The sequence below is a fragment of the Podarcis erhardii genome, assembly GCF_964252035.2.
Source record: "Podarcis erhardii genome assembly, chromosome: 13".
Taxonomy (NCBI): Eukaryota; Metazoa; Chordata; class Lepidosauria; order Squamata; family Lacertidae; genus Podarcis; species Podarcis erhardii.
In genome coordinates this window covers 49,577,159-49,605,150 of record NC_138502.1, presented here as the reverse complement: position 1 = coordinate 49,605,150, position 27,992 = coordinate 49,577,159, and the positions used below count along the sequence as shown (strand labels likewise).

Here is a 27,992-nt window from a genome sequence, read left to right as displayed (position 1 = left end):
GGGCACCACTGTATTTAAGTCAGCTGGATATAGTGTCCCCATATTCCCAGCACCCCAAAGTCTTAAAATGCAAGAGATTAGGCTTGGTGATGTCACAGAGTGGGGCTTAGTGATGTCATGGCCTAGAACCTGATTATGTCATAGAGTTGCCAACTCTCAGAAACAGTATATTTGGTATGTGAGTTGAGCATGGCCAAGCAGTGAAAGGGTGACACTAGTGATATGAGTCCTCTGAAAATTGGGAAAGGATCAAAAGGATTTTTTTTAGTCTTTTTTCTTTTGGGAGCAAGCTGAAACCCTCTTGTGGATGCTGAGTGAAATGTTTTTAAAATCACTTTCCCCAGCTCCTTGAACTTTTCTCTCTAGAAAGTACAGTGGTACCTTGGTTCTCAAATGCCTTGGTACTCAAACTCCTTGGTTTTCAAACACCGAAAACTCAGAAGTAAGTGTTTTGGTTTTTGAACGTTTTTCAGAAGCCAAACATCCGATGTGGCTTTCAGCTATTGTTTCCGGGGCCCCTGCACCAATCAGAAGCTGCGCCTTGGTTTTCAAACATTTCAGAAGTCAAATGGACTTCCAGAACAGATTAAGTTTGGCGCTTTTGTTACTGCTATTTATTTTGCGTTTTTGTTTTTGAGGCTTTTCCAGTTAATTTGTTTTTGTGATTGTGTGGAACCCAGTTCAGCTACTGATTGATTGATTGATTGATTGATTGATTGTGTGACTGCGGAAATGGATAAAAACCCCCGCATCCCAACAATATCATCAGTGCAGGTAAGAAAATTTTAATTCTTATCATCTACAATACTGTTTTATTTATTTTATAGTGCAGTACATTGATTATTGTTTTCGTTTTATGGATCAAAGGTCACGTTAGATAGCAAAATTCATGTTAAATTGCTGTTTTAGGGATTGTTTTTGAAAGTCTGGAACGGATTAATCCATTTTGCACTACTTTCTATAGGAAAGTGTGCCTTGGTTTTGGAACACTTTGGTTTTGGAATGGCCCTCCGGGACAGATTAAATTTGAGAACCAAGATACCACTGTAAGTAACAGTATGATTACTCCACAGATACCATGCATTGCTAATTTTTATAACTGTTGGTGCTGCTTATACAAATTACATGGGCAATAGTTACTGCAGCAAAAATAGCATAACAAATTGTCCCAGGATGGAATCTGAATTATCTTAAGGGTGTGGAATGTTGGTTTGCAAGCCCCCTCCATAGAGACTGGCCCCTCTCACTGTCCTCGGAGCTTGCTTACCAGTAACCTCCTCTGGCTGATATCTCGGACAGACCAGGGAGATTTTGATAGGTGACATTTTCCCAAGCGTGTTTAAAATGCACAACCCCTCCCTCCTGCTTCCGCAGGGGAAAGAAAATAAGTCAGAAATCTATTTACATAGATGTTTATTTCTGACATTACAGCACTAGAGAAAAACACGTCCTTTCAGTTCAGTTCTTCTAGCAGGTCTGAGAAACTTCCTGAACATGCGCACACAGAAGGTTTCAAGTTACACTCTTCACAAAGACTTATCCAGCCTGTGAACGTCCTGGGAAATTCTTCTTTCCCGCAGATAGGCGCATCAAGTGATGTCAACAAACTGGCTGTCTGCAGCGGTGATGTTTCCATATACTGACATGGAATAGCCTCAGCAGTGATCTGTGGTGAGGTAAAGCATCCGTGGCACATCTTGCTTCAGGCATCAAAAGGTCTTGGGCCAGCCCTAAGCTAAGTCATGCTCCTTGCATGATTGAAAACCCTGAGATGTCATTGTTCTCAATTATATGGGGAATCACCATGGATATACAAAGTTCCTCACTGCAAAAGTTCACTAATCACGCAAAAGGCTAGCAGGAGTCCTGCTCTACCCGTGGTTCCTCTTCTAGTGACAATGCTTGAAGAGGGTTTACACAGGTAGGGGGATTTGGTGGCATATGGACCTGGATGGGAAGAATATTGTGTTGGAAAGTACCAAAGGAGCCTGGAACTGTAGTTATTTTTCGGTTTTTTACATTTTGAATAAGGACAGAAATCTGGGACAATGGTGTCATTATAGTTACAGACAGCAGAGGTCACTATTAGCATTAGATAGAATTAATAACAGGGTTTAATTCACTTTTCTAAGCACCCTGATGCAGTCAGATTCAGAGAAACCTGAGAGGGTACAGCAGGTTTTTTGTGTAGGTTTTTTTTTTAATGGTGCCAATACCTTTAGGCGCTTCTGACTCCAGGAAGAGCAACATTTTCTCACTCAGAACTTCCCACAGAAGACATTAGAATGGTCAACAGCCCTTCATGAGAGTCTAGAGACTTGGGGATTGGAATACCAGATCTGAGAGCCCTCTTCAGACTTTGTCATCAAAATAGAGTGGGGCTTCAGGGATGTCAGTCCAGCCATATCTCCACACTGGGCAATTCTTCCGGACTCCTTGTGTGATTACAATGAACTTTTCCTGCAGGAGGTCTTTTGTGTATTCATGGGTGCTCCCTGCATTATTTTGTTTTTTATTATATATTTAAAAAATCAGTTTTAAAGGTGAATGAGCAAGAGATTGTGAAAATAAAGCAGACATCAGTAAAAAGAACAAAGACTCGGGTCACTGTTTGTACAAGTATGAATATGTAAATGAAGTATGGTGGGTAGCAACAAGTTAATGGAGTCTAACAGAAGATTAGAGTCAGGCTTCATGTTAAGGAATCTCTCCAGAAGGATTCCTGATATCCTGGCGGATGCAAATACCATCGACAGAAGAGTTAATAAAAGACAATGGGGGGGGGGAGGAATAGTCGTCTATCAGCAAGTTAGTTAGTTCTTACTGCTATAGTCTTCTAGGTTAGAAGAGAGTTTAAGGATGAGATAATTAGGCTTTTATAGATAGTTTTTTATTGTTTTATTATGTTATTTTAATAATACTTAATGTTTATATAGTGCCTTAGAGCATCTAAAGAAGACCACATACACATCATCTCTGTAACAGCAGCCCTGCAAATGATATGGCAGCATTACATCATCCCTGTTGAACCTCAGGCACTCGGCAAAGACCTTTCCATTTCAGCAGGCAAAAAATCAAGCAGAAAAATCAAACGAAACCCCAACAACACTCCCAGCTGTGATATTGTAAGACCAGCTTTTCTCACCCTTGGGTTCCCAGATGTTGGTGGCCTACAACTCCTATCATCCATGGCCAGCAGGAGCAGCACTCAGGAATAATGGGAGTGGTAGTCCAGTAACATCTGGGAACCCAAGGTTGAGAGAAGCTGCTATAGACTAGTATAAGGGAAAAGTCCCTGTGGCAGGAGATTTAGTTACTCTGTCCTCCTTCATGTGTGAGAGATGTCTTATTTCGTTGCACAGGAGATTTACCTCTTTCTCCTTGATGTCACAGAACCACAAACCTGCGCAAAGGCATTTGTTTCCCAGGCAGTTGTAACAGACGGATAGAAAATAGAGGATCTAAAAAGACCTTAATATTGTAAGCAGAGAATTCTGCAGAGTAAGATGGCAGTTTTCCACCCTACCATTTAAAAAAAGTTCACGAAGGTCTTATCCACTAAAGGGAATTTTGTCAGAAAGTTGGGAGCGTTTGCATTGTATCAAATGGAAAAAAATGTGCATGCTCCCCAGATTACCTGTCTGTACAACATGTCACTAGACTGTAAATTTCTTGAAGTCGCCAGGTGCCAAGATCTCCAGATCCATAGAATGCACATAGAGTACTATCAAAGAACAGTATGTTCTGTTTTGCTTTCCTCACCGGGTTACTATTTTGTCAGTTTTTCCTGCCTTATTGTTCTCACATGGAGATGCTCAACTTTTTCTGGGTGTTACAAGCCTCTCAGGCTTTATTCATGAATGTTATTCTCCCAGGGCTCTTTGCTGTAAAGGAAAAGCTCATAATCCACCTGAAACGACTGAGTCCCATTGATATCAATGCAACAAGGTTTAGCACAGCCCTAAGCAAGTTTACTTAGTGGTACGGCCCTCTGTGTTCAATAGACTTACAACCAAGGTAAGTTGTTGCAACTAAATCAAGCCTGGTCACTTGCAAGCATTTCAATAAGATTTAGTCACAACAAATGTTAGCTGGATTGGAGCCAAAATAAATGATAAATTTGGCAAGCCTTTGCTATGTTCTTGTTTTACCTTAATATAAAATGAGATTTTTTTTTAATGCAACCTGTATTTGTTTTTATGATGTTTTTGAAACCTATCCTGGGATGACTTGGTGAAGGGCATCCTATAAATGTGATAAATAAAGCTGCATGTGGGTACAATCCTGTGCCAAAGGACAGAATCCCAGAAAGAGAAGAGGTAAAGAGATCCAGCTCATGCACCAGGAGGCAAAGCCCATAAGTAAAGGGGTGCAGCCTATAGAAACCACCCAGTCTATCTAAAAGTAGCAATAAATGCATACATGATACCTGACCAACATAGATCATGTTTATTTTGTCAAGACTCCAGAAGTGAATAATCCAAGAAGGTGTACCTAGCTGCAGATTACATGTATAAAGCATATATAGGCAGCATAATACTCAGGAATAAAGTACTTAGAACACCGAAACACCTGGCCCAGATGGCATTAAGCCCGAAATGCTAAAGTCACAGGTGGATTGGTGGGCCCCTTTCTTAACCTCTCTCTTTACCCACATAGACGAGACTGGTTGCATCCCAAGGGAATGGGGAACAGCCATAATACAGTGGTGCCCTGCAAGACGAACGCCTCGCAAGACGGAAAACCCGCTAGACGAAAGGGTTTTCCGTTTTGGAGTCGCTTCGCAAAACAAATTTCCCTATGGGCTTGCTTCGCAAGACGAAAATGTCTTGCGAGTTCCTGCGGGTTTTTTTTCCCTCCCCCCCCTTTTTCTAAGCCGCTAAGCCGCTTATCAGCTGATCCGCTAAGCCGCTAAGCCGCTAAAAGCCGCTAAGCCGCTAATAGTGCTAATCCGCTAAGCCGTCAATGGGCTTGCTTCGCAAGACGAAAAAACCGCTAGGCGAAGAGAATCGCGGAACGGATTCTTTTCGTCTTGCGAGGCACCACTGTAGTTCTTTAAAAAGGGGAATAGAGGGGACGCATCGAACTATAGGCCGATTAGCTTACTAAGTGTGTTTAGTAAACTTTACACAAAGCACCTACTTAAAAAGTTTACTGAATTGTTAGAAAATGAAGGCATTCTGGCAATAGAACAAGCGGGCTTTAGACCTGGAAGGTCCACAATAGATCGCTGCCTAACGCTACAACACCTCATAGAAAAATATAAATCAGGAGGGCAGGCCTCACTCTACACCGCCTTTGTAGATCTAAAAGCAGCCTTTGACACAGTCCCCAGAACTAGACTCTGGGATAGACTTCAGGGTACCACTGTAGACAGAAGGCTCCCATTTTTTAATCCAGGCAGTTCACGCAACAAGAGTCAGGTGTAGCCTCCTAGGACACCTAACAGACCCCATTAAAAATTTTAAGGGAGTCAGGCAAGGGTGCCTATTGCCCCCCCTTCTATGTAATTTCTGTTTTAATAATACTAAAATACAAGCTGGTCTTTGACCGTAATAAATTATTATTATTATTATTTGTCAGAGCTGCCTCTAGGTCCCAGCTCACAGAGGACCAACGCCAGGCTGATGTTATGTACAAAAGTCTTTATTGAAGTTTAATTTCCATTTCAAAGCCAGAGCGTGCAGCCCTACGTCTAAACTCTAGATCGGCAAAGTCCCGTCTGAGTCTCCGCCCCTTCCACACCAGTTTAAGATCCTAGCCCTGCTCCACCTCCTGCGCTGCTCTCTTCTCCTCTGGGTCCTCCTGCCCTCTGGGGCATTGCCCTTTCTGGACTCTTCCGACGCTGAGTCGCTTAGCTCCTCCCCCTGCCTCCGGCGTGCTTTAGGACCCGGTTCCCAATCCTCACTCTCTGCTGTCCCGCGCTCCTGTACATTTGAACTTGCTTCTCGCGCCAACCCAGTGACCTTTCTCCTAACCGTTACACTATTTCTATCACTGCTTCCCTCTTCCGTGACACTGGCCGGATCTGACCTCCCTTCTGTTGTCCGACTCTCCGAGGGAGGCGTGGTAGGCTCTGCCTCGTCTCCTCTCCCTGGTGGGGAAAGCACTGGCCCCGATGCCTGGGACTCTTCCCCCCCACTCTGCTCTGGTGGGGAAGCTGGTCCTGATTTCCAACTACTGCTCTGGGAGTCCCTGCTGCCCCCTTGCTCCTGGGGCGTTCCCCTTGGGACCCCCCTGCCCCTGGCCACTGGCGCTCCCCTCTGTGAATCTTCCGATTCGCTGGAGAGGCTCATGGAATCCCTCGGACCACTGTCCCCTCCTACGCTCCCTTCGGATTCCTCCCCCTCGCTCTCCATCTCCCATCTTCCCTGTGCCTCAGCGCCTGAGCCCCTGACATCCATCCCCCCCTCGAAGCCCCCCTCCCCCCCTCCCCTTCTTCCGGTGTGGGTTCTGGGTGCTCCAGTGTTGTGGGGGTGAGTGCAGGGTACAGTTCTTCCCCCGTGGCGTGCAGCCAGCCGGATAAGTCCGGGAAGTCCTCCATGGTCCCGTCGACGGCGATCTCCTCTGCTTCCATCTCTTGGGAGGTGTGTTCGAAACCTGGATCTACCCCCAACTCGCCCGGTGCCCCCCCTTCCTCTGTTGTCTGGGGTGACACTGCGTGCCATGGTCCCCTCGGCAGTTCTCTGTGCCAGCCCACCTCAGGTTGATCCTCCCACCAATAAGATCCGCCTGTACCAAAACCTGAGAGGGATCCCTCTGGGGAGCTGGTCTCCTGTGACGCCTCTTCAGCTGAAGAGAAACCCTGGAATGTGCTGGTTGAGAGTGTGGGTGTGAAAAGATATTCGTCGAAATAATCCGCCGGCATGGGCCTGTGTGGGTACAGTGCGTGGAACTCGTCTTTGAGGTAGTGCTCCTCCACCGCATAGTACGGTACCCAGTTGTTGGCGCTGGCTGGGGTACCTTCCCTGGCTAGTAGATATTCAACCCCCTCTTCCCCCCATCTCGAGTCCAAGATCTCCGTGACCTCGTTGAGCGGCTCCTCCCTCGGCGGCCCCCCCTTTGTGGGTGTGCCTCTGAGCGGACTGGGAGCTGTCCTGGTGCTTGGAACCTGTGAGGTGCCTTATAAGGCGTGAGCACCGATCTATGAAAGACCGGGTGCATTCTGGATCCTTCCGGGAGTGTCAACCGGAAGGCCACTGGGTTGATCTGTGCCTCGACTTGGTAAGGCCCTAGCTGCTTGTGTCCGAGCTTCTTCTTAGCTAACGATCTGGCCGGCACTGCCTGGGCTGCTAACCAGACCCAGTCCCCCACCCGTATGTCCTCACCAACTCTCCTGTGTCGGTCTGCCTGCATTTTGTAAGCGTGTTTAGCTAGCTCCAACTGCCTTCGGAGCTGTTCATGGACCTCCTGTAACTCCGCCGCCCAGTCCTCAGCTCCCTGCGGCTCCCCCTCCCCCACTTTCTCTAACCCCGGGAAGGTTCTGGGATGCCGCCCATTGTTGGCGAAAAACGGTGTCACCCCCGTGGACACGTGCTTCGTGTTGTTGTAGGCAAACTCGGCCAGCGGTAGATAGTCCACCCAGGTCGAGGGCTGCTGGTTCGCGTAGCATCTCAGGTACTGCTGCATGATGGCGTTGACCCTCTCCGCTTGTCCGTTGGTCTGCGGGTGTCTCGCCGACGATAGGTTGACCTTGACGTTCAGGATGCCCATCAGCTTCTGCCAGAAACTCGAGATGAACTGGCGCCCCCGGTCGGACAGGATAGACCGTGGTAGGCCGTGCACCTTGAACACGTGGTCTATGAACATCTTGGCTGTCTGTTCCGCTGTGGCCACCTTCGTGCAAGGAATGAAGTGGGCCATCTTGGTGAACAAGTCCACTACCACGAGTACCGCTGTCTTGCCTCGCGAGCTGGGCAGATCTGTGACGAAGTCCAGGGCCACTTTCTCCCACGGCTCAAGGGGCATCTGTAGCGGTTCCAGCAATCCCGCCGGCGGCCTGTGTACTGGTTTGGCTCTTTGGCATGTGTCGCACCTCTTGACGTAATCCTCGACTTCTCCCCTCATCTTGGGCCACCAAAAGTCTCTGGCTACTAATTCCACTGTCTTCTCTTTGCCGAAGTGCCCAGCGCTGGGTGCGTTGTGTAACTGCTGCAGTACCTTCGCGCGGAGGTCGTCTCCCGGCACGTAGAGGGCCCCTTTGCGGATGAGCAGTCCGTCGCGTATCTGAAACTCGTCGTCCTTCGCTGTGCCGCTTCGCACCTCCTCCATCTCCTCCATTTCGGTGCGAAAATGTGCTTGGCTGCCGCCGGTGCCTCTGCCTCGAGATATTGCGGCTTCCTGGACAGCGCATCCGCCATGATGTTGCTGTCTCCTGGGATGTATTCTATTCTGAAGTCGAAATCTGCAAAGAACTCCGCCCATCGGATGTGTCTCTGGTTCAGGAACCGCGTCGTACGCCAGTACTCCAGGTTCTTGTGGTCCGTGCGAACTTGCACTGTGTGTTTGGCTCCGACAAGGAAGTGCCGCCACGCCTTGAAGGCTGCATGAATGGCCAGCAGTTCCCTGCCCCAGATGGTGTAGTTCTGCTCCGACTTGCTGAGTTTCCTGGAGTAGAAAGCGCACGGCCTCCAGTCTCCTTGCGGATCTTGCTGCAACAGGATCCTAGCCCTGCTCCACCTCCTGCGCTGCTCTCTTCTCCTCTGGGTCCTCCTGCCCTCTGGGGCATTGCCCTTTCTGGACTCTTCCGACGCTGAGTCGCTTAGCTCCTCCCCCTGCCTCCGGCGTGCTTTAGGACCCGGTTCCCAATCCTCACTCTCTGCTGTCCCGCGCTCCTGTACATTTGAACTTGCTTCTCGCGCCAACCCAGTGACCTTTCTCCTAACCGTTACACTACTTCTATCACTGCTTCCCTCTTCCGTGACACTGGCCGGATCTGACCTCCCTTCCGTTGTCCGACTCTCCGAGGGAGGCGTGGTAGGCTCTGCCTCGTCTCCTCTCCCTGGTGGGGAAAGCACTGGCCCCGATGCCTGGGACTCTTCCCCCCCACTCTGCTCTGGTGGGGAAGCTGGTCCTGATTTCCAACTACTGCTCTGGGAGTCCCTGCTGCCCCCTTGCTCCTGGGGCGTTCCCCTTGGGACCCCCCTGCCCCTGGCCACTGGCGCTCCCCTCTGTGAATCTTCCGATTCGCTGGAGAGGCTCATGGAATCCCTCGGACCACTGTCCCCTCCTACGCTCCCTTCGGATTCCTCCCCCTCACTCTCCATCTTCCATCTTCCCTGTGCCTCAGCGCCTGAGCCCCTGACATCATCATTATTATTATTATTATTATTATTATTATTATTATTATTATTATTTAGAACACATTTACTCATTTTATTTTACAGATAGAAATCCTACAATATTTAATGTAATTATTAAGAATGCTTAATAGCAGAAAGTTTAGCAAACTACGATGTGTGAAATGCCCAGGACTTTTTTTCAGCCAAAACTCAGGTCCAGCACCATTCAGGTTGGTGCCATTGCCATTATAAGAGAACAAGGGAGGTGTTCATGGTGGGTTCCGGCACCTCTTTTTCTAAAACAAACAAAAAAAAACCACCAGAAATGCCAGTGTGCAAGACCAAACCTTGTGTCCCTGGTGGGCCTGCCTCATATCCAAAGAGCCTTTTAAGGCTCTTTGAAACATTATTTAAACAAGAAACATCTCCTGTGCACATGTAAATGGCATCTGCTGCATTTTGCAGGAAAGACATTTTAAAAGACCCATAAAAGAGAAAGAGACCTTTTATTGGGAAATCGGACGGCATGAAGGAAACAATTCTCCAGAACTGGATAACCCAGACAGCAGTTAACAGCCATTTCCCAGCTCCAGGGAAAGTCACAAATTAATCTGTGCAGTGCATGAGTCACATGACTGACACATTGCTGAGAGTTTTGTGGCTTAATCCTGGGACCCCCTAGAGGAGGATGGGATTGCAGTGATAATTTATTAAATGGACATGAATGAAGAGAAACTCTTAACAGAAGCTGGAATGGTGAAATTGCACTATTAATGCTTGCCTTCAGTGTTCAGATTTTCTTGGTAATAGAGCTATTGAGTGCAATGCAGCTAAATTTAGGCATGTCTAAGTCCTTTTGATTTCAGCTGCAGAAAAAAGTACATGCTTTAGACTACAATCCTAGGCAAACTTACTTTAGAACTATTGTTGTTGTTGTTGTTGTTATTATTATTATTATTATTTATTATTTCAATTTATACACCGCTCTATACCCGGAGGTCTCAACTAGACCTGTTGCTCATAGCAGAGTCTCATTAGATATGAAATTATGCATACCATTAGCAAATTCACAATTCCCTTTTTAAGTAAATAGCAACTACAGGGCCCACCCTCAACTTGCAGATAAAGGTAAAGGTAAAGGTACCCCTGCCCGTGCGGGCCAGTCTTGCCAGACTCTAGGGTTGTGCGCTCATCTCACTCTAGAGGCCAGGAGCCAGCGCTGTCTGCAGACACTTCCGGGTCACGTGGCCAGCGTGACGAAGCTGCTCCGGCAAACCGGCACCAGAGCAGCACACGGAAACGCCATTTACCTTCCCGCTATAAAGCGGTACCTATTTATCTACTTGCACTTAAGTGTGCTTTCGAACTGCTAGGTGGGCAGGAGCTGGGACCGAACAACGGGAGCTCACCCCGCCGCGGGGATTCGAACCGCCGACCATGCAATCGGCAAGCCCTAGGTGCTGAGGTTTTACCCACAGCGCCGCCCGCGTCCCTCAACTTGCAGATAGTGAGGATGAAAAAAGCCAGAGTTTAGTGTGGAGGGGGGAGCAGCAGTGCGGCCTAGAAGCAAAGCAGCAAGCAGAGAGAGAGAGAGAGAGAGAGAGACCAGATGTCTGCTGGAATCCCAAACTGTTGATATGGGAGAAGCCCCCTTTTGGGATGTTAATGTTGTGAACCCCTCCATTGTAGGCTCAGGTTGTTTATATGTGCAAATAAACCATATATCGTAAAGACACCACAGTCTCTGCTGTGCCTTATTCCCAAAAGTAAACATAAACCCTGGGTAAGCACCTGGAACCTCTGGGATGGCTTGCAGCAGTATTTAAATTAATGGCTTTAATAAAAGTTGTATATTATTTTTTTACTGTGGCATTTATTCTCTATTTTCATCATGGCCTCCAGATTCACCAAAAAGCACGCCGCAGCCTACCGCTTTCAGTTTTAGAAATACTGCCCCAGACTTAGTGTGTATTTATAAATGGATTTCATTTATAGAAATCGAAGAATAGCTTGCCCCTTCAGCACCAGGGCAAGGAACCGCAGCAGAAAATTCAAAGGGTCTTTCGTCACTGTGCAAGTTTCTCTCCACACTCACATATAGGTTTGTTGCATGCAGCTTCAGGAGGACAACCGCAGCACATGAATTTTCATTCCAAAGTATTTCAACCATCCTTTCTTGAGACAGCCAATGCAGAATAAGCAAACTAGCATATTGATGTAACACAGTAATGTTTAAACAAGCAGCTAGTTTTATTGAGAGGAAAACACACAGTAACTAACTTCAGTTCCCTTGATTTCTACAGGTGGGCTAAGTCTGGATTCACCCCTAAACACGCTGATTCTATCTGTAAAATAGCTATGAAGAACAAAGCCATCAGCACATTTTTGCAAATGGTTGCCCAGAAGCTTTCTGACTGGCTGTGTGAACAGAAGCCCCTAGTTTATTTAAGTTATTAGGTTACCAAAGGGCCAAGGCAATTTGCCATGAAATTAGGATAAATCATAAGGTTGACTCAGCAACTTGCTTTTAGATAGTGGCAATAGTGTCATTCTCAAAATGCTTATTCTAGAGTTACAGTAGTCTTGCTATCATTGTAGAGGAAATGGTAAGAAGATCATGACCACAAGGTCTTTGGTAAAGAGCATTCAAATAATAATGTCTATAAAAAGCATCTGTATTCCAGATGTTGTCGCAGCTTTTTAGTCTTGTATTAATTGTAGGTAGTTATCCCCCTCCCCCCCCCCCAGATCTGAGATGGGGGACTTGGGAGTGAAATTACAAAGGCTCAGATTTGAGAATTAATGTACGTCCTTTTGTTACAAATTCTCACATTAGATATATATATATATAATGGACACATCTGAGAAGTTGTGGTAACAAAGAAGTAAAATAATGTTGTGTGTCTGACCTACCTTTCTTTTGGGGGCTTTGAGGAAAGCAGAAAAATCATTTGACAGCAGGGCTTTCTAATAAAATGTTGAGTCGCAAACACTGGCCAATAAATATTATTCCCAAGACCCCTTCACTGGAAAAAAAAATAGACCAGTTGGTTAAAGCTGATATTGGAAGATATAAATTGCAATGACAGTGCACTAATTGTTGGAACTGTCTAAATGAGGACCGTGCAGAAGATAAATGAGTTAATAAATACAATAAAATAATGACAGTGAATAGACGTTAAAATTTTCCTGGTTTACTGAATAAAATAAATGACGATTGTATGATATAATATGAAAATAGATAGAATAAGCTTCATAAATATCCCAGTTTGGGGATGTAAGGAAATGCTTTCTTTCAAATGCTTACCCATCACTGCCCTCCCATGTACTCAGACATAAGCTCCATTGGTTTTAATTAAATTTACTGCCAAATCAATATGTTTAGGACAGTAGCTTTAATATGTAAGTGGAGCATTTATTTTCCTTTGTTGAATCTTGGAGGCCTTCATCCGTTTAACTGCAGGCCAAATTCCACTGATTTCTGTTGGGTTCTGGTTTAAAGATCACTGGGCGGAAAAACCCCTGCTTCACTTTCTCATCTGTCAAAATACTATGCCGTGTATCAGAGAAGTGATCTGATGCTATTCTGCTTCTTTATTGCTGCCTCCGGCTATTTACTTTCCGTAAATCTCTTTTGTTCACCATGTATTTAATCAGCGGCATAATAATAAAAATTCCAATGAGCAAGATACCTACTGCATTATTAGGCCTCTTGAAATTCCCTTACTTATGCTCCGTTCAGGTTTATTCAAGCCATAAAATTAGAGGTCATTGTGACTGTTTAAAAGCATTCTCTACTTCACTATAATGTTTACTGTTGTTCATGTATTTACTATTTTAGTTCAAATATTAGACAAGCAAGAAGGTTTCCATATGTACCTTATAAAAACAGAAGGGGAGATACACTCTCTTCCTTCAGCACAGCAGTGTTTGCAAGTATTGATGAAGTTTTCTAAGGCTGATTCCCATGTGTGAAGAAGCAACAGAATTTTATGTGATCAAATTTGCTCTGTGCCGAAGTGTTCCTCTTTGTCACAATGCTTATTTATTTGTGATTTATTTTGTTATGATTTCATCATTGCCATCAACCTTATTACAGTCAATGGCCTAGAAATTATATGAAACAATATATCTCCTTGAAACTAAGGAGAAAAATTCAATAAAAAAACAAAAAAGAGTTGAACCAAAATGATAAATATTGCCAAATTTGTGTGGTATCAAACTAAGTCCTGCTCAGAGTAGATCCACTGAAGTGAACGAACCTAACTTAGTCATGCCACTAATTTCAGTGGGTCTAGAGTACAATTTATGTTGAATAATCATTTAATATAAGGGCTTCAATACCATTGTGCTTCTTCTTCTTCTTCTTCTTCTTCTTCATATTTGCCATTTGCCCCGTTATTGTATCCTTGTCTTTGGGCATCTTTAATATTGATTTCTTGCTTTAATCTGTTCATGGTTTTGTCTACTTAAACCACTGCCTGACTCTGGTTTTGTTTCAGTTAACTCTACAAAACGTTCCACGATTGAAATGTTTCCAGGATAAAGATGGACGTAGCTGATAATGTGACAAATATGGTCATGGTAAGAAACATCTGGATTTACAATTAGGTAGCAATGATTACGCTCTTTTTCTAATCGTATAAATTATCTCACCGTGAACACTTCCCCCCAACAATGGGAGGAAATCATTTTGTATTTTATGTAAAATATGTAGAAAGTCCATTTTATGACAACTGCACTGAATTATGGCTAATCAATTCAATGAGATTTAGAGAAAGTCCCATGTTTGGTCTGCCAGCAATTGCTGTACTTCCACAAGAGTAATATTATTTTTTGCACAAACAGAATGTCTAAACAACATTCAAAATGTGTGACCATTTCTCTTTTTCTTTCTGAATTGCCTTTCATAGGGAATCATCAATAAGTTTACCGCTTTCGATTTTATTTTCTAAGTTCTTCCATTAAAAAACCCCACATTTGGATCCAATTGGGTTCAAATGTTTCCAATTATTGAAACCCTTTGATTTACTGCAAATATTTAAATAAGCTCCAGGAACATTTGTCACAAACAATACACAACACAAGCAAAATTTTATGATCAGCAACTTTGCTGTTAGTATGTTACCAGGAAATTTCTGACGCCATTTTCTGACTCCAGTTCATGAAAATGATCAGGTTCTGGTCTCCCTTCATTTCTTTCATTAATTTCTCACCAGAGGAACTTAGAACTCTGCTCCCCACGTAAACCAACCTGGACCCTGCGATCATCAACTGAGACACTTCTTTGTGTAGCCTCTTCCACTTGCCTGGCATTTTCATTAGATATCTTTAGGCGCCAGGCAAAAACATTCCTCTATAACCAGCTATTTAACATTCTATTGCCTTTTAAATGTGTTAAATGGGGGGGGGGTGTTATTGGTTTGTTTTGGATTTGTTGGGATGAAAGTTAATTGATTAATTAATTAATTAATAACAATAGACCACTTTCTGTTTCCTTTTCTTCCTGGAGAGATGTATTATCCTGAACCTTCTTAAGTTTCCAGATTTTCTTTCTTTAGAGATCATTTAACTGGCTCTCTCCATGTTTTAAAGAAGCTTGTTATCTTTGTGTGTAGGATGTTGTAATCAATCCTATATGTTTAACATTTATAGATAGATTCATTTCAAACTGTGTACTAAGGATGTACAGTTCACGTATGTACCCCTCCCAGGGATCTTCAGAATGTTTTGTTTTCTGCTTGTTTGTTTTTAAAATTGAAAAAGTGCAATTCCAGCAAAATAGTTCCCTGCATGCCTTAGCAACAGCAGAAGAGAGTGCTTTTTATGTATATTAAAATGTGTTTTTTTCATTTTTCAACTTTTTGTGATTAGGTGACGTGGTTGTGCCTCGAATTTACTTCTTCACTGTAATTAAGTTGACACATTGGCTATCATTGCATGTTGGGCTTAGAATGGAAAAAACAAACAGCAGTCCTAAAGTGACATAAAGCGAAGGAGGTTTGGCCTAATCTTAACAGGAGTGATGCAGATTGTCCGTAGTGATATAGCTGACAGTGTAGAAATATAAATTGTTGTGGTCATAGTTAAGGTTCTTAGATTGACAGCTGAGCTCTTTTTATACACAGTGGTACCTCGGGTTAAGTACTTAATTCGTTCCGGAGGTCCATTCTTAACCTGAAACTGTTCTTAACCTGAACCACCACTTTAGCTAATGGGGCCTCCCGCTGCCACTGCGCCGCCGGAGCACGATTTCTGTTCTCATCCTGAAGCAAAGTTCTTAACCTGAGGTACTATTTCTGGGTTAGCAGAGTCTGTAACCTGAAGGGTATGTAACCTGAAGCGTATGTAACCCGAGGTACCACTGTACATTTTTTCTTTTGTGGTAATGAAGAGTACGTAATGACATGTAATTTCCCAGTGCATATTATTTCTGTGTCAGTATTCTGCATTTGACATGCTTTTTCAGTTCAGCTTCACTATCTAAAGATGAACATGATTTAGTCTGAGTGTACCTGTACTGATTCACAGACATTAAGCGCATATCTTTACCATCAAGTCATCTTTGTCTTAGATACAAAAACACAAAACCAGAAAGGGAAAACTAGTTTCACAGTTCTTCTTAGGGAAAAATTGGCTTAGGTGAACTGAGGGTGAAGTGATCCCAAGAAGTTATTTCAAGAAGAACTGGAAGAAATTTCCCTTGACCAAGTACATGCAGTGGAAAGCCACTTCCGCCCTGCAGAGGAGGTGGGGTTGCGGGCTTCACGCCCCCACCACGCGTCACTCCCTGGCCAGCCAATCGGCTGGCTCTGGGGGCGTGGCCTGCCCTATTTATCACAGGCCTCTTTTCCCGCCTACCAGCTGTTCCTGTTTCCCACCCTCCTGCCCTTTAAGGTTTTTTTTTTAAAAAAATAATAATAACATTTTATTAAGTTTTAACAATAACGAGGTTATAAAACAACAAATAGAAAAGACGCAAGAAAAATACAAAAACACAAAAATACAAAAATACAAACATTTAACATAGAAAAAAAGAAAAAAAACAAGAAACAAAAATCCCTCTTTTTTAATTTCTCATCTTTAGTTAACTTATTTTCCTGACTTCCTCACGCCTCCCTTTTTTGTATTCCATTTAAAAATTGGTTCAGCAAATTCATATCCTGTTAGTTTATCCTTAATTATTTTTCCTCACATATTATAGCTTCAAGTTTTCATCTAATATCACTCCAATCTTACATTTTACCTTATTACTAGAACCCCTTCATTTCATTTCAATGTCATCAACATTCAAAAATTTTACAATATTTCTGTAAGTAGATTTTAAATTTCTTCCAGTCTTCTTCCACCAACTCTTCTCCCTGGTCTCGGATTCTGCCAGTCATTTCCGCCATTTCCATGTAGTCCATTACTTGCATCTGCCATTCTTCCAAGGTGGGTAAATCTTGAGTCTTCCAATGCTTTGCGATGAGTATTCTTGCTGCTGCTGTAGCGTACATAAAGAAAGTTCTATTCTTCTTTGGCACCAATTGGCCGACTATGCCCAGGAGAAAGGCTTCTGGTTTCTTCAGGAAAGTATATTTAAATACCTTTTTCATTTCATTATAGATCATCTCCCAGAAAGCCTTAATCCTTGGGCACGTCCACCAAAGATGAAAGAATGTACCTTCAGTTTCTTTACATTTCCAACATTTATTGTCGGGCAAATGATAGATTTTTGCAAGCTTGACTGGGGTCATGTACCATCTGTACATCATTTTCATAATATTCTCTCTTAAGGCATTACATGCCGTGAATTTCATACCTGTGGTCCACAACTGCTCCCAGTCAGCAAACTTAATGTTATGTCCAATATCTTGTGCCCATTTTATCGTAGCAGATTTTACAGTTTCATCCTCAGTATTCCATTTCAACAGCAAGTTATACATTCTTGATAGTGTCTTAGCTTTGGGTTCTAACAGTTCTGTTTCTAATTTTGACTTTTCCACCTGGAAGCCATTTTTTTTTGTCCAAGTTATAAACCTCCCTTATTTGAAAGTAATGAAGCCAATCCCGCACCTTATCTTTAAGTTTCTCATAACTCTGCAGTTTCAATTTGTCCCCCTCCTGTTCCAAGATTTCCCAATATTTTGGCCCTGCCCTTTAAGGTTTTTGTTCCTTGACCTTGCTATGGACCTTGGTTGGTCGCCATTGAGGGGCCTGGTAGGAATTTTTCCACTTGGCAAATTGGCACCAGCCACTTGGTTTTCGCCTACCTCGTAGCAAACCGTCACATCTTTCTTGGTATTGGCGGTTAGGCATTGGTATAGTTCTGCAGATGGAAGAGGGGAGGTGGCGCCATCACCTTCCCCACATATTGAAGAGTAGTCCGATAAAGGATTCCGGGGGTGTGTGTGGCCTGTCCAAAGCCTGGGGAGGTGAGGGCCTAAGGCACGCCCCCTATCTATGACCCCGGGGGAGTTCCTAGTTGATGTGCATGAGCAGGACTCCCCCTACTGGTGGTTAAGCCTTCCCGGACTTCAAGCAATCAGGCTGAAGCTCAGCACCTGTAACCAATAAAGTTGTGGCCTTATTTAGCCCATTAACCTTAATAATTGTGTCATATGTCTTTATTTCCACTGGGGGGGGGGCGGGAACCCGCCACGCAACTAACTTCTGAGGAAACATGCAAGGGAATCCAAGGCTGTTTTGAAATCAAGGCTGTGACTCTGGAGTGGTAATGCTGTGAACCTGTCCATCGTAGGCTCAGGCTGTACTCATTTCTGGAAGGAAACACAAACCTCTGGAATATCACACTGCTTGGAGATGGAGGGTGGCATGCAACAAGAGGATGAAACAATCGTTCTGACTGAAAAAAGCATTCTTTACTTCTTAACCTTATTGGTGATATTCACAGGAGAAATATCAAGCTTATGGAGGTTTGCTGAGGGTAGCTGGTGCCTTCAGATGACACAGAACAGCTGCACTTCTTGGCCTTATGTCTGCCTGCTGTTCTAATTGGGAAAGAGTCTAATAAAACTCAGAAGGAAAGATATTTTCCCTATAAAGGTATAGTTTGAATTTTGGCACAAAAAAGCAACAACTTTCTGCTATTGACCCAGCTGGAAAGAGTGAATAAATTCATCAATCCACAGTATATAATACGGTACATTTAGCTCCAAACTAAAAGAGAGAGCCTATTGCTGACTAAATAGCATAACTATTTCTGAACTATGCACTCTTACTTGAGAGCAAGTTCCATTGAACATCGACTTGTGTGATAAATGGGAAAAATTATAATGTGTACATTGGGGGGTTTGCAGTTTCTGTATCCTACTCTATTTTTTTTTGGTACATCTCAAATTCCTTTTCCTGATTCTCTCCCCCCCCCCCTCTTTTTACAGTAAATACAGCATTGTTTGATTTTAAGCACCGCTTTCAGCTTTCGTGTGTGGATCCACAGGGGAAAAAATCCACAGATTTCCCCTCCTTTTCACCTCCCCTCTCCATCCCACCCCATGCTTCTCAGTACTTTCTAGCCAGCTCAGGGGACAGCAGCTGCTGACCCTTTGCTGGAATACCTATTCCGCAGCCAATGATCAATGAAGGCTGCAGTCCTAAGTACATTTCCTTGGGAGGAAGATCTGCTCAAAGCAACGGGACTTTATTCTGAGTAATCATTAGAGCAAGCTGTTCTGTTGGCCTTGGCCAGTGATCCTCAACACGTATACAATTAGAGTGCATTTAAAAATTAAGGCGCTGTGGTGAAGGCAACTATTCTATGCCACTGGATCAGGGTGGCCCAGTGCAGGATCGATCCCCTCCCTGCTGTAGAGCCAGCATATGAGCAGTGAAATCATCACAAGAGAGGAAGCTAAGGAACACGGCTGAAAGGCATAGGGGGCACCCCAGAATCATCACCGTTGCCCAGAGACCATAGTCCTACTCCAGAGGACTGACTTACTGGTCCAGGGGCAGAAGACCTTTCCATTGTGAAGAGCTGTTGGCCCACAGGGCATGCCGAGTGGAGAACAGAGCCAAATGTGGGCCAATTGGCATTTAGTTTGCTATGAATGAATGAATGAACTTTATTACGGTCACAGACCAGGATAAAAAACAAAACAAAACAAAAAAACAACAACAAGATATAAATAAAATAGCAGTTAGGATTTTTTTTTTTAAACTGATAATTGTTAGAGCAAATAAGGACAAAGAAACAAGCATAGGATAAAACATCTGAATAAAATACAAGATTAAACACGGATAATGGATGGGTAAAAACAGATAATTAATACAGATAAGAACTAAAAACAAATAAAAACACGCAGTTAAAACAACTGTAGGAATATAAGAAATAAAAGACTCGCAGTTAAAACAACTATAAGAGGCTGCAGAGTAGAAGCCTCTGAAATAGAGAACACTCCCAACATTAGGAACTGATGTGCAAATATGGTTAAAACAGAGAGTTAAAACAAATGTAAAACAATGTAAAACAATAAATTTAGAAACAGTGTACAACAATAAACTATCCCAGGGAGTTGACTTGGAGTCACCCATGGAATCAAGTTTGGGAATTTTCATGCCGGACTATTTTGAGTTGGGCAATGGTCTGTGCCTACAGATTTGTACACAGAATCTGGTGACCATCCAGGTCATCTTCTGATCTTTGCCTAACATAGTTTGCTATGGCTTATAGCAGGGGTGACCTTTGGCACCCTGAGTGAGGACAAAACTTGGCGACCCCAAAATCTTATTTTCACAATAATTCCTTTTGGAACAGAGTTCAAGCAAAGTCTTGCTTTCCGTTCTGTGCATGCTCTCAAATGCATTATTTTGTACCCCCTCAGCTCAGCACCCTGTGTGAGTGAACCATTCACACCACCCTAAATTTAGTGCTACTTATAGCCTGTATACGGGACACGGGTGGCGCTGTAAGACTTGCCGATCAGAAGATCAGCGGTTCGAATCCCGCGACGGGGTGAGCTCCCATTGCTCGGTCCCTGCTCCTGCCAACCTAGCAGTTTGAAAGCACATCAAAGTGCAAGTAGATAAATACCTTCCTGCGGGAAGGTAAACGGCGTTTCCGTGTGCTGCTCTGGTTCGTCAGAAGCGGCTTAGTCATGCTGGCCACATGACCCAGAAGCTGTACGCCGGCTCCCTTGGCCAATAAAACGAGATGAGCACCACAACCCCAGAGTCAATCACGACTGGACCTAAAGGTCAGGGGTCCCTTTACCTTTACTTATGGGTACAATGTACCAGCAGCTCCTGCTCCTGCCCACCTAGCAGTTCGAAAGCACGTCAAAGTGCAAGTAGATAAATAGGTACTGCTCCGGCGGGAAGGTAAACGGCGTTTCCGTGCGCTGCTCTGGTTCGCCAGAAGCGGCTTAGTCATGCTGGCCACATGACCCAGAAGCTGTCTGCAGACAAATGCCGGCTCCCTCGGCCAATAAAGCGAGATGAGTGCTGCAACCCCAGAGTCGGCCACGACTGGACCTAATGGTCAGGGGTCCCTTTACCTTTAGCTATAGCCTGTATGTTCCAAGAGCAGAACAAGACAGCCTGTTTACTTCAGTGCTGACACTGATCAGGGCAATGGATAACTGAATCATCACATGGTTTACAAAAATGCCTTATGGCTTTTCCTGTCCCAAGCTGGGATCGGTACTAAAACCTCATGCAGCAAATTCCTTGAGGATGCTGGTACTTTGCAAATGAAGGAGAGGTGGGGGAAAGGATTCCAGACCCTCTATCGCGAGGCAATGAAATGTGACAACTCAAGGCAGCTCACAGCCCACCTTTAGAAAACAGACCAGATACCTTTTTCCCCCTGTGGGAGGTATCATTCCTGAAGCATGGAAACAGATCTCCGCATCAGCGCCACTCCAAGGGGAAAGAGTGACTCAGCACAGTTAACAAGCAGAAATAGCTAAACAAAGTGAAGCAAGAGGGAATGCTATCCAAGCAGTTTGGCAGCGCAAGGTTGGAAGGAGGTGGAAGCCCTGAGAGCAAAGGATAGAGATCTTTTAGAGGTAGCAGCTGAATGACTTTTTCAAATCTTTGTCTGTGCCACCCCTTCTCTTCCTCTCTGCTCACTGCCACTCAGGCATCCTCTCTCTTCCAGAATGCGACTGTCCAAGATCCACTGGAGCTTGCCCCATGACTTTCAGGTGATGGCATTAAGCCATAGCTGTCAACCTTAAGGGACCAGCAGCCTCGAAAATAAGGGATCAGCAGCCAAAATAAGGGATTTTGCGAGCACAGGTATGTTCAACTTCTGAGCCCCTCCGAGCCAAAGGCAGGAAGCCCAGCCAGCAGCCAAACGAAGCCTCAAGCGGTGGTTCCCACAGCACAGCAACATGGCAAAAGGGATGCAGCAAGAAAAACCACCGTCACCTCTCCGCTGGGAAGCGCTGAGCAAAGGCGAGTCCCCAGGCAACGCAGCCGATTTGATCGGCACAAGGCATGCAAGCTCCACCCCCAGGCGTTCTTAGACTTCTTATTGGGTGAGCAGCACAGCCAAGCTACACAGTTGGAGCCTCCCTCCTCCCTGGCCAGCATGGAGGGAGGCAGAGTCGCTGCTTCCTTTGAAACCCGGGAAATTTAAGGGACATAATCAATAAGGGACAGCAGCGGGACACGGCACTGGGATAAGGGACTTTCCCGCCAAATAAGGGACGGTTGACAGCTATGCATTAAGCCCCATTGGAAATGGATTGCTGCACTAGCAGCAGACTGGTACTGCAAACTGCCTCTCCTCCCTAGGCCTAGATGCTGGTGTTTGGTTTTCCCCTCCTCACACCTTCCAAGTGTGGTGAAAAACACATTGGTGTGACCAAACTAGGATGCTCTGACCATGAGAATATAAGAAGAGCCTTCTGGATCAGGCCATTGGCCCATCTAGCCCGGCATCCTGTTCTCACAGCAGCCAGCCAGATGCCTGTCGGAAACTAGAGATCAGAACATAATAATAATAATTAATAATAATAAATAATAATAATAATAATAATATAAAAAATAATATTTATTTATACCCTGCCCTCCCCAGCCAAGACCAGGCTCAGGGTGGCTAACACCAGGTATAAAAACAATTGATTAAAGTACAACTTAAAAACAAGATTAAGTACAACATTAAACTGCAGCCTCATTTCAGTAGAAACTCAAATCAAAAACTTTTTGGGGATGAAAACGTCAAATCTTCACCAAGGCCAACTATCCAGACTGGTCCTATGTGGGTCAGAAAAAAGGCAGTGAAATCCCCAAATAGGAGTTCCATCACAGAAGGAGAAAGGAGAAAGGAAAGAGGGGGAGGGGATCAAGTTGATTCCAAGCCAAAGGCCAGGCGGAACAACTTACAGGCCCTGTTGAAAGAAATCAGATCCTGTAGGGCCCTGGTCTCATGAGACAGAGCGTTCCACCAGGCTGGAGCCAGTGTTGAGAAGGCCCTGGCTCTGGTTGAGGCTAATCTGACTTCCTTAGGGCCCGGGACCTCTAGGGTGTTGCTATTTATGGACCTTAAACTCCTCTGCAGGGCATACCGGGAGAGGCAGTGCCGTAGGTATAGGATAGGATATCCATGAGTTTTAGTGTTATGAAAAAGGGAGAAAACCCTTTCTCTATTCACTTTCTCCATGCCATGCATAATTTTATAAACTTCTGTCATAGCACCTCTTCCTCACCTTTTGAGGTTGAGATTGAGGTTGAATCCTGACAAGACAGAAGTACTGTTTTTGGCGGACAGGAGGCGGGTGGGTGTGGAGGATTCCCTGGTCCTGAATGGGGTAACTGTGAAAGGCGAAAGATTTATACGATCTGAGGTGAAACCAGAGTGAATGGGGTAACCGTGCCCCTGAAGGACCAGGTGCGCAGCCTGGGAGTCATTATAAAAATTAATTAAAATCAAATTGATGGCAACCATTAAGCAAAATTCTGTGCAGATTGCCAGAGGAGGGGGGTCAGGCTGCGCCCTGACCAAAGGCCTGGTGGAACAGCTCTGTCTTGCAGGCCCTGCGGAAAGATGTCAAGTCCTGCAGGGCCCTAGTCTCTTGTGACAGAGCGTTCCACCAGATTGGAGCCGCGGCCGAGAAGGCCCTGGCTCTAGTTGAGGCCAGCCTAACCTCTCTGTGGCCTGGGATCTTCAAGACGTTTTTATTTGCAGACCGTAAGTTCCTCTGTGGGACATACCAGGAGAGGCGGTCCCGTAGGTAGAACAGCTGTAAATGGATTTTCCCAAATATTGCCACAGACTCCAGCCTGCTGCAATTGGATGAATGGAAGTAGCAGATTCGACCCAGTCTGCAGGTCATACGTTTCCCAACCTAGGAGTAGTCAAAGGGAAGCAAAGGACACTGTGGTGCTGCCCCAAAATTGTGAGGATGGTGCCTGCTTTGTTCTGGAATTTGATCATGAAAGTTTTTTGACTGAGTGGAAAAAAATAGAGTGTAATATGTCTGCATCCAGTGTTTATCAATACCAATACTACATCCCAGGCATGAAATGAGTGGGAAACACTAATAGGGAGGTGAGGAATGCAATCACCCTTGATTTCTCCAATTACAGAATGGAATATCAATTTTGAAAAGACAGACAAGCAAAGACAAAATATCATTGCAGAGACAGAAGCTTGGATCAATTCTTTCTTTCTCCAAATAGGACCACCTGTTGTTCTGACATCACTGTTGGATGAAGCAGCCATTTCTTGTCCAGCTGAAAGTAAACACATTTGTTACCATCTGCCAAGAAGCAGAGGTAAAGAAAGACTGGAAGGGGAGAAAAGGAGAGGGAATCAGGATTAAATAAGGGGAAGAACGTTGGGTTATCCTTGTTTTGCATTGATTTTGGAATCGGAATGGATTTGGGCAAGAGCACGTAACCATGTGGATTTCAGTGATTGGCCATCCTTACACATGCGATGTCAGGGGAAAGGGTATCCATTTATGGGGTTTTCCTGTTATTTATTAGCCAACAGTGAACTAGCCAGCTATTTTGTATTGGCTATCTCATCCTGGATAGAAGTCAAGACCTTATTCCACACAGCTACTGAAAGCAGAAAGAAAATGACACCACACAAACTCATGTTTAAATCGAACTTTTCCCTGCAGGTTCCTCCACGTCCATCTCCAGCTCCTCCTCTGCCCCACTCTCCCTCCTGTTTTCCGCCACCGGGCTCACACACACCTCTAGCACACAAACACAGCATTCTATTTTTCTTTTTTGAAGGAGAGGCAGAGGCAAGAGTGGGCTGGTGCTGTCTCCATCTGCTTGTTCCAGAACCATTTCAGATTTATGAGGAGGAGGGATTTTGCCTCAGCTCCCCCCCTCCCCCAAGACATAAGGGATGGGTCAGCCTGGTCCTTCCCACCTGGAAGTTGAATAAACAAGCCAGTGTAGGGAAAGCACAATTTGTTTCTGCTCCAGAAGATCTATTGGCTTCCCAACTGGACAGAAGAAAGGGTTAACATATGCATCTTCATGCATCTTCAGTGGATGCATGCGTCCTAAGATCTTGAGCCTAGAATCATGGATGTACCGCAAGAATGTTGTCTTGCACAGATCTCTTAATAGCTTGCTGTGACTTACTGTAATAGGGTGTGTCATTTTAGGTGGTGAAACTTAATGTTTGCAAATTGCTTCAGCAAGGGGTCTTAAAAATATGTTTTTGGGTGTGAGGAATTCAAACCTGCTATTATTTTTGTCATTGGACAACATTTAGATGGGCAAATCTATGCTCAATTAAAAAGCACGTAAACAGCTCTCGGAAAGCCAAAGGATTTTAATGTTACCTTCTGAAAAAGTTTGCCTTCTGAAAATGTCAGGTAATGCTATAAAATGTTAGCTGATGCTATAATTTTTTTAAAAAAGTTTCTCTGCATAAAACATAGCCGACTAAGCATGAAATATTATTTTGCAATGCTGCAAGTAAAAGTGAACTGACTGTGCATGGTTGGGTATTTTCCTAGAGCTCCAAAATACCCTTGAGCTAAATCACCCAAGAGTTTCTCAATACCTTCCATACTAAACACACAGATCAGTTTGTTTTTGAAAGCGTATATTTTGGGTTAAGGGATCTTCCATTCTACCCTCAGGGGAATCGCCACCAACACAATGAATGTTTTATATAAATAAATAACGATGGTTAATCACTGGTATCAGATTTGGGTAAATTGTTTCTCCTGAATTGTTCTAGACACATGAAATTTATATTTTAGATGAAGACAGACATATTACCTAGAGATCACAGTACAGCTGTCTTGCAAAAAATAACTTTCTCTATGAGGTCAGTAATTTTCCGCAATTTTATGTGGGGGGGAAATCAGTCACTGAAAAGATATACAGGGTCTCTTTCTAACAATCATTTTCTTTTGCTACCCGATTGCCAAGATTACAAAACTCCCTCTTTACACATATGAAGGCAGGAGCAACACACCTTAAAGGGTCACAAGGGAGTCTCTGAGTTCTCTAAAAGTTAATGTTCATAATTTTGTCCAGTGTTTTCACTGCGGTACCTTTTGAGTGCTTTGCGTATGTAGCTTATTAAGTTATCAAAGCATTGCTTCATTTTAAGGTGGCCAGTTTAAGATTGGAGGAGAGTTCGTAGCATTAATGGAATGTCTTCTTCTTGTGTGGCACCAATAGGGACACGGCATTGAATTCATGTCTGTCTTTTGCCTTGTGATCACCTGCTTTCATCCCTATCTCTGCTACGGCAAGTTCCAGCATTCCAAACCTGTGAGCACTTTGCAAAGTCTTGGCAAGAAATAAAATAAATGCAGTGAAAGCAATGTTGGATAGAGACACCGTTAGCCTAGCCTACCATTTGATGGAGTCTGGACTTTAGAAGTGAGCTCTGAAATGACAGCATAACCTTCTCTCCTTGTTATATTTAAGGTTCTGCATAGACTCACTTTCCACTTTTATCTTTCAAAACGGTGTCTCTCACTGCCTGTGACCTCTAACTGTAACATCCTAAGGCATCGGAGGGTCTCCATGCTCTGCTCACTTTCACTTGCCACCACTTATGCCTGGAACTGCTCTTCTGAACACATATGTGCCAGCTTTCTCTGTGATTCAACACCCAAGTCTTCAACTAAAGCAAAGTCTGAGTGTATGTGCTTCCGTTAGTACCCTATTTAACATCTCCCTCTGTTGTCTTCCCCATCTAAATTTAGAATGTATGTTCCTTGGGGCAGGTTTTTTGTAGCACAGAAAATCTGCAGAGATAACCTCCTTCACACATTCATGTATATCATGTCCCTCCTAAAAAATTGACAATTTGAAGCTGAATTGTGTGAACTGACTGTATTGAAAGTATTGCTTGAAATAATCTGGGGAATTACGAAAATTCCACCTTGTGTATGTGATCCCTTGTTGCTCATTTACACATGAAAGCAACCAAGCGGTTGGCATAACTAAGTGAAAAGGGTCTGTTACGGTAATCTCCCACTACTACTGTTAACATTTGTCTATGGCTTAGGTTTGGAAGGGACATGTTTCAGTCTGTTATACTGGTTCTGCGAGGACATGGAGCATTGTGAAGGGGATTCGGAAAGAAATCAAAGCGCTCTTGCCGAGGGTGAAAAAGATTATGAGAAGCAAAGGGATCAGCTTGGGAACGTGGAGGTGAGGATCATGTGCAAATGCTGTTGATGAGGTGGGTTGTGTTAACAGACTCTATTGGTTTCTGTTCTTGCCTAAATTCCGTAAGAGAAGATCACATAACACCACCCTGTGATCTTCGGATGAAGGGTGGTATACACATTTAATAAACAACAAAACACCCCAAAATGGTTTTCCCTTACAGCAGGCATGGGAAAACTTTGGCCTTTCAGATGTTGTTGGACTACAACTCCCATCATCCCTCGCCATTGGTCATGCTAGCTGGGGCAATGCTACCTGGAAGGCCAAAGGTTCCCCGTTTTAGGTGTATATCCATCACTAGGCCGTAATAATCCTTCCTTCAGAAGGACAGTGAATTTCAAAAGTTAAAGTGCATTAGGGGGGAATGCTAAAATGGGAAAGAGAAAGTGTGATTTCAACTGCTTTTGCAAGATACGTAGTTACCAGAGGAGGAGGCCACCGCTCTAGTGCACAGCTGTTTAATGCATTAATCTGCAGACATAGTTATTCTCAGGCTGGAGTCCACAGGCTTCCCTAAGACCAAAAAATGAGCTCTGACTGGGTTTTTCGAGTTAGTAAAATCTATGTATGTGTTGTCAGTGCACATCTGGAATTTAGAACTGCTAATGGATCTGCTGTGAAAGAAGAGAAGGGAGAAGTGTCTAGCCAACCAACCCATATGTTAAAAAGCATTACTACATTGCTGGCAGACAGCCCTTTCCTCTCTTAACTTTGCACCAGTAAAATTGGAATGCTAAAACAGTCAGATAGGGGCTCAGTGCATATGCCTTGAGGCCTACTGGAATGCAGATTTCCCACTCCCACCCACAAAGGAGTATTTAAATAGCAAGCTACTGGGTGTTTTTTTTTTGGGGGGGGACAAATCATCTGCCAACGTATTGTATATTTTATTATCATATCAAATACAGTGATACCACATTAGGTCCCTGGGCTAAATCTGGTAGCCTAACCACTCAGGTGGTAACCCAGAAGCAATGGGGTATGAATGGAGTGTGTAATGGTTCTAAGGGGGTTGCTCATGCGTAAGTTGCCGCCACTCCTGGCTAGGTTGCCTGGTTGAACCCTTTCTCTCTGGACAGCCTTGCACTCGTGGCT

General features: G+C 44.2%; 1 long non-coding RNA gene across 5 annotated transcripts; it reads left to right on the top strand.

Annotated features, from left to right (window-relative positions):
• The first annotated feature begins 16 nt into the window (after positions 1–16).
• LOC309327228 lies at positions 17–27,884 on the top strand. 5 transcript variants are annotated; one of them, XR_014150448.1, is made up of 6 exons: positions 17–774; positions 3,876–4,017; positions 13,784–13,865; positions 21,385–21,524; positions 23,820–26,364; positions 26,734–27,884. It is a non-coding gene; the product is annotated as an uncharacterized lncRNA (long non-coding RNA). The 5 variants fall into 5 exon arrangements; XR_014150450.1 differs by lacking the exon at positions 17–774 and having other exon boundaries at positions 1,653–4,017; positions 23,820–24,008; positions 25,469–26,364; XR_014150451.1 differs by lacking the exon at positions 17–774 and having other exon boundaries at positions 1,653–4,017.
• Positions 27,885–27,992: the final 108 nt, after the last annotated feature.